The sequence below is a fragment of the Rhinopithecus bieti genome, unplaced genomic scaffold (assembly GCF_001698545.2).
Source record: "Rhinopithecus bieti isolate Rb0 unplaced genomic scaffold, ASM169854v2 scaffold_20150, whole genome shotgun sequence".
In the NCBI taxonomy this organism is placed as follows: Eukaryota; Metazoa; Chordata; class Mammalia; order Primates; family Cercopithecidae; genus Rhinopithecus; species Rhinopithecus bieti.
Genome location: NW_016810565.1, coordinates 3,639,818 through 3,657,751, shown reverse-complemented (window position 1 = coordinate 3,657,751; position 17,934 = coordinate 3,639,818). Strand labels below are relative to the sequence as shown.

Genomic DNA, 17,934 nt, shown 5'->3' with positions numbered 1-17,934 from the left:
AATGGCAAACAAGCCAGGCTCAGCCCCAGACCTTGGAGGGGCCAAGAGACAGGCTGCTCAGCCTTCCTGGCACAGTTCCCCACACGGGCTGGCCCACCCTGGCTGCCATGCCTTCCTTTGAAAAGGGAGCTCCTGTTCAGTGTGCAAGGCCTAGTCCAAATGTTGTCTGATTGGGGCTTCAGGCAGAAAGGGTTGCTTCCTGCTCAGGCCTCCTCTATTCAGTCGTCCCTGGCGGGGCTGGGGTCCATATCCTCACCAGTCCATCCCCAAGACTGACAGCTCCACCAGGCAGACCTGCGCCCGCCCCCACTTCCCACCTGGGGCCCGGCACAGAGGGTGCTTTCTCCACTAGTGTTCCGGCAGGATTGAGTCCTCGGGCTCAGCAGCCCAGCCTGCGTGTGAGTTCTGTCTCAGGGCTTCTCCCACACAGACAGCCTCACCCCAACCCCAAACGGCAGGACAAGGATGAAGGCATCCCAGACTCCGGGAGTTCAGGGACCAGGGGCCTGGGGGGTCTGTCCCCTCGTGGGCCAGGGCTTCCAAGTGTGTCCTTTGGGCACATTCCAAGTCTGCTTCCCCAGATTCCCTCGGAATCCAAGCGATGGGAAGACCCTGAGAGGCCACCTGAGGGTGGGAAGGTGGAGGCCCCAAGAGGGCAGAGAAGTGTCAGACAAGACACGGAGAGGCCACACTCGGGCTAGGACCTTCTCCCTCCAGCCCAGGGGCTCTCTCCTTCCCGCCTTCTCAGCCAGGGCCCTCGCTGAAGCAGAACCAGCCTTTCAAAGCTTCCTGGGCTGCAGGAAGGAGCCTGGGGCCTGGGGCTGAGCCTTGCAGCCATTCTCCTTCATTGAGCCTCAGTTTCTCCTTCAGGAAGTGGCCATCAGGGGAATCCTGGGAGACCTACAAGCTTTAGCAGTACACACTAGGAGGGAGGGAGGTCAGAAAGGGCATGTGTGGCCCTATGATGGAGAGGAGACCTTTCCCCAACCTTGTGTGTCCCAGGCCCATCTAACTGGCCCGTGGCCTCTGGGTGACGGAAGGCCAGTGGGGACAGACCCAAGCACAGCGCAATGGAAGCACGTTCCCAGGCCTCCTCCCCACCCTGAGGCCTTTTCCCCTGTGCCCATCCCCATCCCCTGGGGTCCAAGGGCTGGTGGGGAAGATGACTGAGGGCTGGAGAAGCTGCAAAGCCCGACCTCTTCTGACCTCTGCAGCTGGGTGGCGCCCGCTTATGGGCACGGGAAGGCCGCCAGTCTCACCAGCTGTGCCCTGGGGTGTGGGCTGCCGTACACCCAGCTCATGAGGCGGTCCGTGGGAGCAGCTACTTGGGCAGAGGTGGGGCTGGGAAAGCCCCAGGCTGTAGGCTGGGTTGGTGACAGGCGGCGCAGTGCCCAGGCCGAGGACAGGACACTGTGTTTTGATTATTTCCAGTTTCCTGACCCCCAAGTAGTGATTTAATGTTCCTGTTTACTCCGAGGGTTAGAACAGGAGGCGGGACCACTAAGCCAGCCTCCCCTGGCGTCACCCCCAAGACTGCCAGTAGGAGTTTTGTGGCCAGAGGGAGCAGAGGATCCCAGGGGGTGGGCACGAGGCCTCTGCATACATCAGGACTCTTGGGATTGCCTCAAAACTGAGCTTTGCATACAGCAGGTCCTGGGGAAGTGTTGCAGATTGCAGGGTGTGGCTGTCCCCAGGAAGTGAGACTGGGTGACCCGCCCCAGCTGGCCCGAGGGGCTTCCCCACTGTGGGGGTCCAAGGCCACAGAGCTCTCCTGGCCTGGTTAAGGATGGCTTCACCCTAGACCTCCCTGACATTATCCAGGGCTTGGACTTCAGCCAGGCCCATCCACCCCATGGCATCTGAGTGCCTGGAAGGCGCTGCTAAGCAGGCAGGGCCAGCAGCCCGTGGCTGGCTGGGAGGGACTCCAGAAGTCACAAGCCCAGCCCCTCACTTCTGAAATCTTGGCACAAGGGGCCGGCTCTGAAAACCACTGGAAATACAGTTTTCCATGGCATCCTCTGAGCGTGCATCTGCATACAGCAAGCAAAGGGTGTTCACGCGGGAAATGATGACCCATGGGTTTTGTTTTAATCAACATGAGTTTGTATCGTTTGTTGACAAAATATTAAAATGTCAATAGGTTTCAGCATAGGCATGTCCTACCCCAGAAGGTCTATGCTTTTATTCAGAAAGCACCCACCTAGCAAGCATTGGGACCACACAGACCTGTAAGAGGAAGGAGGGCTGCGAGGGAGGCGCCGAGGCAGGGCCTGGCTGGGAAAGCCTCTCTTGGAGAACCCCTGAGGGAGCTGCAAGGTGAGCACCCCAACCTCTGCCTTCAGCCCTGCCAGGTAGTGGGGCCAGAACAATCGCTGACCCAGGCAGAAGCGAGGGGATGAGGAGAGTGCCTGTGTCCAGTACTGCCATGACTCCCTCTTACCTTCTGTCCACTACTGGGGTGACAGCGAGCTCACAGAAGGCAGATATGGGGAGCCAAGAATCCCAACAGCATCGGGTCCCCTTGAGGATGACAGGGACCAACTTTCCTTTGTATTTCCAGTCTTCAGTTGGCCTTGGACAGAGCCCAAGATCTCATGAGGAAGGAGCAGAGAGGCCTCTTGGTGTTGCCCCAAACATCATGGGGCCCAGAAATAGATGTCACTGAGATCCTGGTATGGCAGTCCTGGAGGGGCCTAGGACATCACAACCCCACCCTGCTCCATCTTGACCTCAGTTTCCCCATCACTGGAACCAAACATGAGCCTGAGGACCCCACAAGTCCCTGGTCACCCACCGTTACGGAGTGGGGTGGAGACAGGCGAGTCCCCCATCACCCACCGTTACAGAGTGGGGTGGAGACAGGCGAGTCCCCCATCACCCACCGTTACGGAGTGGGGTGGAGACAGGCGAGTCCCCTGTCACCCACCATAATGGAGTGGGGTGGCCGTGGAGGGGTTTGTTTTTGGGGACACCTTGATAGGCCAGATATGGCTGGGCCCTTCACATACAGCAGGGCTGTTCCCGAGCCTCCCACCTGGGACAGAGGTTGGTGTTGATGCCCCAGTTTGGCCTTCTTCACACCAGGAGTCACACAGATCTGGTGTCCAGCCCCTGCTCCATCACTTACAGCTGTGCGGCTTTCTGTGAGCACCTTGACCTCTCTGAGCCCGAGGCCACTGATGCCTGGAATGGGAGTGAGTCATCACTAAGTGGACCCCAGAGTCTGCAGTGGCGCCCTAGATGATGGCGGCCCTGAGAAGGATTCAGAAACTGTGAAGGACGTGCACCCGGGAGGAGTCCCCGCTACCGTGGCCGGGCCCGCCTTCCCCGGGAGTCCCCGCTACCGTGGCCGGGCCCGCCTTCCCCGGGGGTCCCCGCTACCGTGGCCGGGCCCGCCTTCCCCGGGGGTCCCAGCTACCGTGGCCGGGCCCGCCTTCCCCGGGGGTCCCAGCTACCGTGGCCAGGCTCGCCTTCCCTGAGCACACAGTGATGTGAGGCGGGGACTGGGGGTGCAGACCCAGCCTAGAAGCCCAGTCCTGCCGTTCATTCGCCAGGTATCTGCTCCTCTGAGAGCTCAGGGTGGGGCTAGAATGATACTGGAGACCAGTGCCAGGCCTGTGCCCCGCACACAGCAGACGTTCGGGAAGTTCTCAACCAGCGCAGGCACAGGAGCAGAGGGCTTCAAGGTCACCCACGATGCAGCCCAAACACTAAGCGCTAGAAGCCTCCAGGATCAAGAGGTCAGACCTGCATAACCCAGGGAACCACCCAGCCCTGGCCGCAGCCCCACCTCAGGGTGACCCCCGGGCTGCCACTGTGCCTGGAAACACTTGGACAGGGTACCTGGAGGGGAGCTGTGGTGCTGCTTGTGGAAAGAAGTGAAACAATGGAAGCCAGCTCATTCTCTGAGTCCCTTCTTCCAGAGTGGTGATTTAGAAGGAAAAAAAAACACTGCCCAAATAACAGCGGCAAAATCCTGCAATTGCCAGAGAAACAGAGGTCGGTGGCCAAGAAGGATTGCAACACAATGGCCTGGGAAGATGTTCACTCGTGCCAAGCTGTGAAGGACCAAAGCTCAGGGCACCTTCCTGGCTGCCTGGCCTGGCCCTGGGGCCTTGAACCCGGACCCCTCACCGTGGATGTTCAAGCCCTGCCCCCAGGGATGCACAGCGTTCGACTAGGGTGGCCACAGGACTCCACGGTGTGTGTGCAAGGTGGTGCCCTGGGAGACTCCCAGGAGCCTTTGGGCATGGGGGTGGGGATGGGGAGGTCTAGAATCAGGAGGTGGGGGAGGGGTTTGGACAGGTTTCAGGGATGGCTGGCTAGGGAACCAACTGTCTGCCTCCACATTGGCACCAGCGGTCCAGGGCTGTGGGCAGGAAGCCTGGAGGAACTGAGAGGGGCAGGGGGGCCCTGTTGGGAGACACAGGGGGAAGGGAGGGAGCCAGTCATTGCATTCCTGGAAAGGGGCCCCCAGACCCCCATGGCCCCAGCATTGTAGCCACAGCCCAGCCAGCCACCCCTGCCAGCCCTCCCGCAGCAGGCCTTCCTGGCCATCGCCTGAACCACGTGGACCCGTGCTGCCAGGCTGACCGGACTGGCCAGCTGAGCTAGGGATCATTTCCTGGACCCATTAATCACAGGATCAGGTTCCATGTCGGCAACAACAGCTCAACCCCAGGCGAGCTGGGTTCCGTGTCTGTTGACCTCTGCTCCGATGCCCCAGCTCTCCAGGTCTTGATCAAGGTGGTGGGGTTAAAAGTGGCCATCGTGACTGTGTGCTGCCCACCTACTGTGTGCAGGGCCTGGGAGAGCCCAGAGGAAAATGAGGCCAGTGCCCAGTGAGGACCCGGGGGCTCATGTGGGAGAAGGAGCTAGCAGGGATGTCTAACACATGGCAGCACCCACAGCTTGCAGGAGGCGCTGGTGCTCACGAACCCCACTCTGCCATTACCTCCCTCCCCAAAACCCGCATGTCTGATGCCCACGGCCCTCCCCCAATAAAATACCGGAAAGGGAAATGAAGGAAGAGGCTGCAAGTTCATTTGATGCCCAGACCCACACACTGGGTGTGGCAAGTTTCCCAGCAAGTGAGCTCACCGTTGGGAGTGGAAGCCCCCATCCTTGGGACCAAGGTCTTGAGAGCTGCAGCTTCAGGTGCCAGCCACAGCCATCGCCCCTGCAGTCCACAGCCACTGCCACACGGTCTGAACTCCTGGGCTCCATCTTGAGTCTCTCGGTGGGAGCAGGGCTGCTCTGGATGGGCAGTCTCTTCTAAGCAGGGTCTACAGAATCATCCGTGGTGGGCAGTAGCCAATGTGGCCGGGCCTCCAGAGTGCAAGCGCTCAGATTCGTCCGGAAGCCCTGCCAGCCTCCAGAATCCTCAGATGTGGAGGACATGGCATCTGTGGGCCTCAAAGGAGAGCAGGATGGAAGGGCAGGGGGTCCACTTCAGGTGTAAAGCACAGCTCAGGCAAAGCCAGGAGCAGGAACTGTGCCCAGTTGAGAAGCGGTGTGGTGGGCACGCAGAAAGGGCTGCAGCTAGTGACAATGTGAGCAGTGGAGTCTAGGGCAGTGTTCCAGCACTGTGCGCCCAGGAAAATCCCAGGAATGCTTGCACTATCCCGGAAATGCTCCTTTGGGGCAGAGTGGAGTGGCAGGGCCTTCCTCCTAACAGGGCTGCCCCCAGATATGTGCATGCCAGGCCTCTGTGCCCTTGTACAGGGGCACACGGAAGCCCAGAGAGACGAAGCATTTCCCCAAGGCCACCCAGGGCCCTGGCCACAGAGCTGGTCCCCACGTGTTCTCCCGGAGAGATGCTGCAGCCATCTGACCTGGCTGCCTTGCTCAGCTTGTCTGAGGGGCAGGATCTCACAGGCAACAGCCACACAGTTAGCGACTAAGGCAGTCACCAGCCCCTGTGATGTCTCTGTGGGATTTAGACAAAGGCAACAACCACACAGTTAACCAGTCCCTGTGATGCCTCTGTGGGATTCAGAGAAAGGCACCTCCCCCAGGAGGAGGTAGCCCCCCACCTCCCGGGGCCCACAGGAATGTGGGGATGGGCTGCATCCTAGTGCCCTCACCCCTCACTCAGCACACCCCCGCAGTAAGAATCCTGCCACCATGGCGGCTGTATTTTAATGCTTACCATGCAGCAGGGCCTTGACAGTAGTTCCACAGGGCCCACCCGTGTACTGGATTCTGCTTGTTCAGGAGTCATTATCTGAGCAAAGTTTGTCTCCCTGTAAGCAATGTACAGGAGGATCCAGTTCTGTTTTTCTCAACTGTGTATCCTAGCAACAAGTGTGCCCAGTAACAAACACTCCAAAAACACCTATAAAACGAAGGGTCTCTTTTAGCCCTAAAACAACCTAATCAACCCCATTGTACAAATGAGGTTGGAGAGTTGACATGACTTGCCCCATTCATGCAGCTGCAAGTGGGTCTGGAACTCCCAAAACATCCTCTTCCAGACCCACCTGAGATCCCTCTGCTGACGGGGGCAGCCTCCCAGCCAGCAAGAAAGAGAGCCCTGTTCTACCATTGACTTGTGATGTCCCTACTCACAGTTTCCCTGTGAGTTTCCCTGAGGCTCAGTTTCCGCTTCCATAATACAAGAAGTTTCAGCCCAGTCATGTCCAATATCTTTTCCTGAGAGTCTACACTCTACAGTCTGAAATAGGAATACTAAACCTACAGCATGCATGCCCTAGCTTGTACCCTCTGTACTCACGGCAGACATCATCAATCAATCACCAATCAATCTTTCCCACTAAGCTCATATTAAACAACAGAATCCTTCTCCACACAGTGTACGGGGCAGCCATTGGATCAAAAGTAACATGTAAGATAAAACCTGTCAGGTGGCCAACATGGTGAAACCCCATCTCTACTAAAAATACAAAAATTAGCCAGACGTGTTGGTGCGTGCCTGTAATCCTAGCTACTAAGGAGGCTGAGACAGGAGAATCACTTGAACCTTGGAGGTGGAGGTTGCTGTAAGCTGAGATTGTGCCACTGCACGCCAGTCTGGGCAACAGAGCAAGACTGTCTCAAAAAAAAAAAGATAAAACCTCTCTACCATCTCTGGCCTCCCGAAGGGAAGCCTCCATGAATGGTGACTTCTGACTCCTGTTGGCAAGGAGCCCCAGGCTGCACTGCCTCCATGCCTGTCTTCCCATCAGACCAGAGCCCCATGACCCAGCCACAAGACCCAGGCCCTGCAAGCACCCTCAGAAAAGTTTACCAAATTGCTGTCTCTGATGATTCCTTATTTGTGAGTGTGTTTAATGCCAACATCTCCTTAGGTATCAACTCAGATTTCATCTCGTCTGGAAATCCCCCTAAGATTTCCTCCCCGGTATGAGTTAGGGATCCCTGTTGTGCCTGTTCTAACAGTTCTGCTCTCCTTCAGTTGATCAACAAACACACAGTGTTGTACTTAGGTCGGTGCAAAATTCATTGCGGTTTTTGCCATTGAAAGTAATGGCATAAAGTAAAGTAAATATTTGTCTCTGAGTCTGTGAAGACACTGCAACCCTTCTCCAAGCCAAAACCCAGGCTAGAGGAAGGTGAGTGAAACTGCAGAGAGTGACAGGGCCAACTCACCTGCAAGCAGGCACGGCTCATTCATTTCCTCGTTGATCAGGTGTGCGTTTCTGGGATGCGCAGGGATTCCTCCCAGGCACCATCCTTGCCCTCTGGAACTTACACGCTGGTGAAGAAGAGACTATTTAAGAAACAGTTATACACGTAATTAAGTGGCCATAAGTAGGAGACTGTTTAAGAAGGGGGCCGCCAAGTGGGGGCTCCCTGAGGCTCTGATGTGTGGCCAGAGCCCACTTTCTCTCATTAGTCTTCTCAACCACCATTTTGCATAGGCCCCAAGAGGGGAGCAGGCCCAAGGGCCCTCAGCCAGGAAAGAGAGGCAGATGTGGGTATCCAGCCCCCAGCTTCTCTCTGTGGTCAGACCCCACACTCGCCCTGGAAGGAAAGCTGGGTCCCCCTGAGTCTGCCTCCAGCTGTGCTGGGGACCAGGAAACCATTCCCTGGGAAGCAAGGTGCCCTGTGGGTGCCAGTCAGCCCCAGGCTGCCAGGGCTGGTGGCAGGGCTGATTTCTTATGCAAGGGTGACTTCAGCTCCATGAAGAGGGTGGGCAGGAGCTGGTGGGGACAGGGGACAGTCCCCACTCCAGCCACACCTCGCCAGCACAAAAAGGTTGGCAGAGGAGTCTCCCCCAGGCCCCTTCCACCAGTGCCACTGGGTTCGTGCTGTCGTTGTAGTGCGGGCAGGCGCAGCGAGCAGGTCTGACAGCTCCCCCACCCACCCCCTTGCCAAATTGTACTTAATTATAATGATAAATGATGGCAGGCATCCACGACCACATCGCAGAACATGACAAACACTCCACGTCGCCGAGCCAACAAGCCCCGCTCCCCCCACTGCCGTGTTTCTGAGCAGGAGACTGAGAGGGGGTTATCTGAGGCCACGGCTGGCTCCAACAGGGCCTAGCCCAGCCTGGACCCTGCCTGCTGGCTCAGGGTAGGCACTACTGGGTAGCTGAGGGCCTGAACCCTCGCCCAGCCTGGTGTCCCTGGGCATCACCTGCTCCTCCTAGCAAAGCTTGCCTCTGCGCATGAAAAAACAGCCCACCGCCCGTGGGGAGGAGCTGAGCGAACACTCAGCAGCCACTTTCTGGAGCCACACTGCCCACGCAGGCATCACCAAGGGGACTCTGAAAGGGTCTGAGGAGGTCACAAAGAGCACCCAGAGTGGGCGAGGCCTGGGGGCTCCTCTCCCTGACCACAGCAAGTCTTCCTCACTCCACAAGGGTCGTGGGCATTCCTGGTACTGCTGGATGGAGAAAGGCATTTATCTCCCCTGGGAGAAGTCCCTGATGCGGATTCCAGCTCTATGGGGTGGAGGAGGGAAGGGGTCTATGCCTTTCTTCCTAATCATTGCCGCAGGCGGGGCTCCGGAACAGCGTGCTGGGGTCCCGGTCCCACCACGTGGCCTTAACATGACTGACCGCCAAGTGCTCTGTGCGGGCGTGCGGCCTCATCCCCACCACTCCATCTGCGTGGTGAGCCTTGCAGCTTCTGAGAGACAATAATAATATGGCAGCTGCCGCGGAGGTGGTCCTTCAGCGGAGATGTGATGTGCTGGGCGGCGAACCAGGAGAGGAAGGGTGACCATGCAGATGGAGCTTGTGTTTAAGGGCTCAGGGTCAAAGACGGCCTCAAACATGCATGGGTGGAAATCACCCGAGAGGGGAGGCTGAGTGGCAAGGGGCTGAAAAGGGGGCTTGCCAGGGAGGGGAGTTAGCCCAGGCAGGCCCCATGGGTGGCAGGTGGGTGGCAGGGAGGAGCTGCCTCCGTGCTGGGGAGGGGCAAGAACCTCTCCTGTGGAGGTGGAGCAGAGATGGCAGGTGGGATCAGTGGAGGGCAGTCACGGGACTTGGGGACAGAGCGAGGTATTGCGGGAGGAGAAAGACCTGATTTGCACAATTAAGAGGATAGTGGTTCCACCTGAGAGATGGGGGTGGCCCAGAGAAGCTGGTCAGCAGGGCATTTGGGCTTTCCAACCCCCCCACCAGATGTCTCAGCACAGCCATCCAAGGGGCAGCTGGGGGCACGGGGCAGCCTGGCCTCAGCAGGGAGGCCTTGGAGCCAACAGTGTTCAGCACCTATCCATGTTCAAGAGTGGGCGAGGTGGCCCAGGCAAGGTGAGAGGCAGCAAAGACCCAGAGGCACCTGGGCCCGGCCCCTGCAGGTCAGAAATGAATGCCCCCAGCAGAACCCCAGGCATCCCGGATTTCTGGGCTCAGGATGAGCCTACCAGGGAGAAAGGAAACCAGAGCGTAAGGTCCCAGGCACCTGGAGAAGAGAAGGTTTCAGGAGAAGAGGTGTAGATAACCACACTGAAGGCCACTGAGAGGCCTGAGAAGGGACCCCTGAGTGGCAGGACAGAGGAGCCATGCCAGTCAGGGCCTGTAGGAGACCCCGGCCCACACAAATCGGGTGACATCAGGAAAGCCTAGTAAAGAGGAGGGTTAGGAAAGTGTGGGAAGGGTGGGGGCACTGCAGGGCCTGCTTGTCTTCCAGGGTAGAGACAGCAGGCACAGCTCCTCCCCACCCAAGTAAAGAGGGAGGAAGGGAGGGACAATTACTGGAGCCTGGAATCCAAGGGTGGAATTGGGTGGAGAGGACCCAGGGAGGGTGGATCCTTTGTTCAGGGGAGCAGCCAGCTCACAACACTTGGGCAGGGGGTGAGGGTGCTGGAGAATCAGTACCCCAACTCACTCTCTACCCTCAGTGTCTGGGCAAACCCAAGCGGAAGCCAGTGGGCCCAAGTGTCCTCCACCACCACGGGGCAACTGGGACCCCCTCAGGACACGGAGCAGGTAGCAAGCTGTGTTCTTGCAGCGGTTCCCAGGGGTGCACAGCAGCTGTGGGCAGAAGCCTGCTGCAAGGAGGAACCCTGAGTGAAAGACCTCGAATGTAGATGCTTCCATAAAAAGGAGGAAGGAGCTACTAGGAGCTGGGGAGGCCGAGACTTGAGGGCAGATTTTGCTTTTGTTTTCTAAGTGCCTGGAGAGCATGGATTCAGGAGCAGAGAGCAGAGACACAGTTGATTTGGAGAAAACATGGGAGGTGCTGGAACTGACAGCGTGATGAGAGGGGGCTGGAGCGGGTAGGTCTGAACCCAGCGGCCAGGCCACGGGGAGGGCCCAGGTGAGTGTGATGGTTTGGCAGCAGGAGGTGTGGCAGGGATGGTCTGCATCAGAGGGGAGTTTGCGCCCACCAGCCCTGCCACCTACCTAGCTCGGTGTGCAGCAGGCTCAGGGCTTTCCCGGGGTGGGGTCCTGCCAGTTGGGAGTGGCAGTGAGGGAGCTGAGGACTGGCTCGGTGGAGCCCGCCCAGAGGGACTTGACATAGCAGGGCTAGGTGGGAGGGAAACTCAGAGAAGGTAAGGGGGGATGGGGGCCTGGGGCAGCAAGAACCAGGTACAGGGCATCCTGAGTTGGGGGTTGGGGTATGGCCAAGGAGATGTTGGGGGACCCAGGCTTCCAGAGGCAGGGCACGCCGGTGTTGATGCAGTGTGGTGTGTCATGAGAGGGATGGGGAAGCACACTGGGGAGGGTTGTGGGAGCCTCGGAGCCCAGGACTGAGAGGCCAGGGTGGTGACTGAGGCACCCACAGGGATGTGGAGACTTGGAAGACAGCCAGTGCAGGGTGAGAAGGAAGACTGAGGTAGGGCGGGGGCAGGGTGTGGCTGGTAGAAGGGTGGTCACGAAGTCCCAGGGAGAGGAAGGCAGAGGTGTGGGGGCTGGAGCCACAAGCAGGCGGCCTGGGGTGGGAGGAGGAGGGGTGGGCCTCCCCAGAGGGGCTGGGAAGAGGGTGTTGACTAGCAAGTTGGAAGGCACTGGATGGGGCACATCCAGGCTCCCTGGGCATCCTCAGCCCACTGCACAGATGGGGAGACTGAGGCTCAGAGAGGCAGAAGATGAGTGTCCACCCCCAAGGCCTAGACCTGCGGGACCCAGAAATTCCTCTCTCAGACCCCACTTCACACTCAAGTCCCCCGCTAGATTATTTCTGCTCTTGTTGCAGGGAGGAGAGGAACATTGGGGCAGGGGGTCCACCAAGGGCCCCTGGAAAGCCCTGCCTGCAGGACCCGGGGCTCGAGGGGTGATGGTGGGGGCAAGCCTAGGCCTCGCGGAGCTGGGGAGGGGGCCGTGTCTCTGTGGAGTACAGGGCATGCTGGCTGGGCAGGTGTTTGTGACCGCTGGGGTGCCTGGTGTCTTTCAGGAGGAGGCTGCAATTGTGTCTCCAGGCAGTGTGGGCAGTGGGAGGGGAGATGTGGGGGCACGTGGGGTCGGCTGCTGTGGGGGCTCTCTGCAGGGGGCATGGAGGGCCCGGGGTGGCCAGGGGCGGGGTGATCTGGGGTGCATCGGCAGCACGCACACACGTGAGCCGGCGTGTGGGAGGAGGGAGGATGCGGGTGGGTGGGAAGTAATTAGCTGGAGCCTGGTCTCCCTGCAGAGCCTGGACGCCAGCCCGTGTCTGGCAGCCTCATCTCTGCCTGCACCGCCCCCCACCCCTCAGTCTTACTGTGGCTCCCCCATCTGCCCCAGAGTCCCCAGCAGCCCACCGGGGACAGTCAGGCAGTCCTCACTAGGGTCCTCCCATCACTGTCAGCTGGGTTGGGGCAGGGGTCAGCACAGAGATGATGCGGGAGGGCAAAGAAGGCTTCTGGTTTGTCTCTGAGGTTCACATCCCCACGCTGGCTCCTAGAAGGCACAGGGGCACCACCCAATCCAACCCATGATGGCCCATATGAGAAGCCCAAGCTGGAGGGAAGCGAAAGCACTAGCCTGAATCATAGAGCAGGTGGGAACAGAAGCAGTTCTGCAGACCACCCCTACCCCACCCACACCTCTATGCTCAGGATCCTCTGGGGAATTCAAGCTCCTGGGCCAGCCTGGGGCAACAGCTGGGCTATCTGCCTCCGGCTGGTCCTGCCTCTGCTCCTAAGGTCACGTGAAGCTTACATCTGCCCCCTGAGGCAGCTCCTCCCCTCTCACCAACCCCAAAGGCAGCTCCCTCACAAAAACAAGGCAAACAAAGAGTTAAGAAAGGCAGGAAGGACTAACCCAGCCAGCCAAGTGCAAAGCCGAATGCCCCAGGGAAACAGGAAAGGGGCCCCAGCTCTAGGCTACAGGCTACAGGGTGGCTCCCAATTGTCCTGGAGCAAGCACAGGCCTCTGGATAGAGCCAGAGGTCATCTAGGACCTGGGAAGGTCATCTAGGACCTTATCTGCCCATACCCCTCCACTCCTTCCCACTCCATTCTATGTGATTAATATCGGTTCAGTAATTATTCAATGCAAGAAGCTAAGGTGCATCCCAGACATTTCTCCATCTTCCATCATCATACGGCCGTCTGCCCATCTGTCCCTACACACCTCAGTCCATCAATTCATTGGCCCTACCAGCCAGCTGATAAACATCCTGTGATTTATCCAGATGGGTCCATCCATCCATCTGTCCATCCAGCCTCCCATTACTGTATATAATTCTGTTCATTCATTGATACAGTCAACCACTGGTCCACCCAGCCATCTGTCAATTCATCCAGTCATCCATGGATTCCTCTACCCACCAATCCACTATCCACCATCCACCCACAGTTCACTCATCCATCCTTCCATCCATCCATCCATCAGTAGATCCAGCTAGCCAGCCACTCAGCCACCCATGTGCCCATCCTAGGACCCTTTACCCATTCAATCATCCATGGTTCCAGACATCCATCCATCCACCCACTCACCCATCACGAACATCAAGCACTCAGGCCCCTTCAGAAGTCTGTGGAAGGCCAAAGCCCATTTTCTTCCTGGCCTCCTCAATTGCGGCTGACCCCAAACTGTGTCCTTTCCCATCGCCTCTAGGCCTGCTGTCTGTGTACAGAGGTTGTTCCGTGGGTTCAGCCTCGGCCTCCCTCCTGGCCTACTAGACAGAAACCAGGAACAGCAAGTGATCCCACAACCACTTCCAGTGAAGCTGTTGAGGCTGCCCTGCCCCTGGTCCCTCTGACCACATCCATGCATGATGAGCAGGGAATCTCCAATCCTCAAAACCTCCTCCCTACTTTCTGCCCATGCCCTGGATCCCATTGTAATGGCATCACATTAGCAATCATCACCCTCATGTATGTGGCACTTACTTGGGCCAGATCCTGTTCTGAGCACTCTACACATATCTGCTTACTTGATCCTGGCCATCACCCAGTCGCCCAGTCATCCTGTGAGGCTGGCAGTGCTACTACCCCCATTTTACAGACAAGGTGCAGAGAGGTTAAGAGATGACCAATGATGCTGATGTTGACTGGGCCCTGCCTACGTGCCCGGCTATGCTATGCTTCACATGCATTATCCACTTAATCCTCGTGGAAATGGGATTTCCATTTCCACGAGGGTTAATGCTATCCCCATTTTACAGCCGGGTTCACTGAGTCCCAGTGAGTCATCCAAGGTCACAGACCTGGAAAGCAGGGCTGCCAGAATTTGAACACAGCTGTCTGACTCCAAAGCCCATGCGCTTCACCAGCCAGGTTTCTGCAGCTGCTGCTATGGCTGAGATGTGCCCTGGAAATGGGGTTGTGGGGAGGGTTAACGAGAGCCCAGGAAGCATTGCCCATCCTATCTGCAGGGAACACAGGGGTCCATCGGACCCAGGGTTGGGGGGTTAGGGGGATTTGGGGTCAAAGCAGGAGTAAAGCCAAGAGGGAGGGAAGGAGGTAAGACAGAGCCAGGGCAGAGTGAAGAAGGCCACTGCCAGGGGTGGAGTGGTGAGTAAGCCAAGGATCTAGCCAGGCGATAGGCAGAGGCCTCAGAGAGGGTGAGGGCTCCAGAGAGGCCCCTGGCTGAGTCAGGGTCTCAGAACTGAGTCAACTAATGGGCCTATAACAGGAGTAAGAAGTGCAGGCAGGCACTGGCATTTTCAAAACCTGTTCCAGACCTGAGCGCCATTTGGGAGGTCTCATCAGAGCCCTACCTTAGGAGCAAATCCAGTCAGGGATGCCTCAGGCAGCATTCAGGAGGCACGCAGCAGACACTGGGTACCGCTGATGCCTGGCCTCCCCAGGGCTGTGGGCATCTGGAAGTTGTAACAATTAACTTTTCCTCCTGATTCTTAAAATAAGATGTAATACTGCAGAAAGTTTTGGGAAATGAAGGAAAATGTGAAGAAGGAGAAAAACTCATCTGTGACTTGTGCCCAGGAAAGCTGCAGGCTGCTGAGATGTGGCTGCTGGGATCTTAGGAAACCGCTCGGTCAGAACCAGCCCGGAGACTCCGCCAGCCCAGAAATGTGCTCACTTCCCTGAGAGGGCTATGTAGACACCTTCTCGGGAGAGACAGGCTCCACACAGGCCTCTGCTTTTCACATGCTCACTCATTCCTTCACAAATGTTTATTAAGCACCTACTGTGTGCTGGACTGTGGCCTGCTGGGGATCTCCTGGCCAAGACAGGGGTGGGGATGGTGACAGGCATCGTGGTGAATGGTGGCTTCCAAGCAAGCAGTTTCGAATCCCTGCGACCTCAAACGGTACAGTTTTTGAAGATGTGATTAGATCAGGATCTTGAGGTGAAAAGATGATCCTAACTTGTCGGAAAGGGGCCCTAAACACCATCACAAGCATCCCCATGAGAACCAGGCAGAGGGAGAAAGAACTGTGAAGACAGGCAGAGACTGGAGGGATGCGGCCACAAGCCAAGGAAGGCCAGCAGCCACCAAAAGCTGGAGGAGGCGTCCCTACATGTTCCCCTCCAAACCTACCTGGGTGAGTACAGTCTGCAGACACCTTGACTTGAGCCCAGTGAAACTGACTTTGGAATTCTGGCCTCCAGAACTGGAAAAGAACACATTTCTGATGTTTTAAGCCTCTAAGTTTGTGATGATTTGTTAGTGGTTATAATAGTCAGGGTTCTGTAGAGAAACAGAACCATCAAGGCTGTATAGGGAGACAGGTTGAGAGAAACAGAAAGAGATTTATTGTAAGGAATTGGCTCTCCGGATTATGGAGACAGGCAAATCCTGAGATCTACAGGCAAGCCAGGGTCCCAGGATTGCCAACAGTGTGGTTTCCATCCAGAAGGCCAGCAGCCTCGAGACCCAGAGGGGCTGATGTTTCTGTTCAAGTCCCCACTCCCACACTGGCTCCTAGAAGGCCCAGGGGTGCCGCCCCATCCAGCCCATGACAGCCAAGTCCAAAGGCAAGAAAAAGTCAATATCCCAGCTCAGAGACAGACAGGAAGCATTCTCTCTTACTCAAAGGAAGATTGGCCTTTTGTTCTATTTAGATCTTCGGCAGATTGGAGGAGGCCCACTCACATTGAGGAGGGCAATCTCCTGAGCCCACAGATTCAAATGGGAACCTCATCCAAAGACACCCTCACAAGCACCCCCGGAATAATGTTTGTGTGAATATCTGGGCACCCTGTGCCCTAGTCAAGTCGACACATAAAAACCAGCCATCAAAGCAGCTGAAGGAAATGAACACAGCCTCGTGTGCCAGGATAAGGAGCTCTGCCTTTGTCCCGAGGACAGTGGGGAGCCATAGAAGAGTATTCAGCAGGGATACATCAGGGTGAGGCTGGGCAGGAGGGAGATCCTGTGTGTTGTGGCTGAAAGAGAGATGGGGAGGAGGCCCGGGCCTGACAGAGGGGTGGAGAGACTCTACATAAATCTATCTAGGAGGTGGGATGAGCAGGTCTGTGTGGTGAGGGAGGGAGAGTAGGGGTGACATGCAGGTTCCTGGGACAGGTGCAGGCACACAGCAGGGGAATTGTGAGTTTTGCTTTGCTGGGGTGACCAGGAAACCCACAGCGTTCACCTCTCCACCCCACATCTGCACAGACACCCGTCACGGGGATGTGCTAACCTGGCGAGTGTGGCCACCGGACACTGGCCCATGTGTTGGGAGAGCCGCCAGCCCCGGCCTAAGAGTGCTAACCCTTGAGGGCGTGACCTAGCTAAGGCCCAGAGCACCTTAAAACTCAGGACTGGGCAAGGGGGGTATGGGGGACTGGGGCACTGGGCCTGGGGGAGGAGAGGCTGAGAAGTGTCTTTTTTCCTGAAGAAGACAGAAATCCTCGCCTCACCTCAGCCGTAATAAGCTAATTTTCTCTTCTAAATGGGGCGTAATCAAATTCAGCCCCATAGCCTCATTTCTAGGCAACTTTATTCATTGTTATTTTTATTCCAAGAATTCCTTGGCATTTTCTGGGAGCCACTGAAGTGTTTAATAGCTGCCTAAGTAACGGCGTGCCCTCTTTGGAGCAAAACTGAGGAGCAAAGATTCCTAACTGGGGAGGTCCTGGAAGGACATGTGAGGTCAGCTGGCCCAGGTGTGGGAATGAGGCCAGGCTGGCAGGGCCGAGGGGCACCTGGCTGGCTCAGTGGGCAGGACCCGGCCTGGGCCGGGGCCTGCAGGTGGTTCTGAAAAGCCTGAGACCTTGGGCAGAGGAAGCAGTCAGGGGCCTCTGGATTGGTGGGGAGATGAGGCAGATGTGCCATACCTGAGATGCAGAGGGTAGGGGGGTCCTCAGAGCTCTCACTCTCCATAAAGGCAGGGTTCCAGGGAACTGGGGGCTAGCTCGAAATCCCCATTAGGCCCAGCTTTGTGGCCCACAGGCTTCCTGGGGTGGTCCCAGCCCCCAGCAAGGAGTCGCCAGGCCTTTCCCACGCCTTCTCAGAGGCCAGACCACAGGACAGGGTGGAGGAGACCCTGTCCTACTAAGAGTGGGACAGGGTCTGCACCTCCTCTGTGTCCAACACAGGGATGCCAGGCAACAGCAAAGGGCCAAGGATGAGCAGACAGAACGGGCACCTCCAGAGGCCAGCAGGGAGGCAGCCACCATGGCCGGGGGTGTCTGGGCTGGGGAGGGGGTCAGGGGAAACTTCAAGACAGACCACACAAAGGTGGCGAGTCCACCAGGCTGAGGGGACACTTGGACATCAACAGCTTAGACACAGAGGAGAGGGCAGTGGGCAGCCAAGATGGACTGGAACTAGTATCAGGAGAGGTTGGTGGAACTTTGAGGAACCTGAGGAGGTTGGAAATGCCGGAGCCGAGAGCCAATGGGGCAAGAGGTTAGGGCTCACCTGGCTAGGGCTGCCCAGCCACTGTTAAGCTCCATGTCCCCCGACCGTCCCCTCTGACACCTGTGTCCAGAGAAAGGGCATCCACTGCCCCCAGCACTATTTTTACCTTCTCCAGGTCCCCTCCATCCCCACCGCACGTGGCCACCAAGCCCTCCTGGGCTCTGTAAGGAGCTGTGAGACCATGGTGGGTGCGGCCAGTATGGTTCTCATTCATGTTGCTTAAATCATTAACTGGGTCTTTTGTAAGAGTCATCTGACGT

General features: G+C 57.4%; 1 long non-coding RNA gene across 2 annotated transcripts; it reads right to left on the bottom strand.

The window, feature by feature from the left end:
* Positions 1-5,072: 5,072 nt before the first annotated feature.
* On the bottom strand, positions 5,073-8,702 carry LOC108542297 (uncharacterized). Of its 2 annotated transcripts, none has more exons than XR_001889225.1 (4): positions 8,608-8,702; positions 7,612-7,732; positions 6,152-6,245; positions 5,073-5,929 (listed from the first exon to the last, which is right to left on the bottom strand). It is a non-coding gene; the product is annotated as an uncharacterized LOC108542297 (long non-coding RNA). The 2 variants fall into 2 exon arrangements; XR_001889226.1 differs by having other exon boundaries at positions 7,612-7,717.
* Between the last annotated feature and the right edge of the window lie 9,232 nt (positions 8,703-17,934).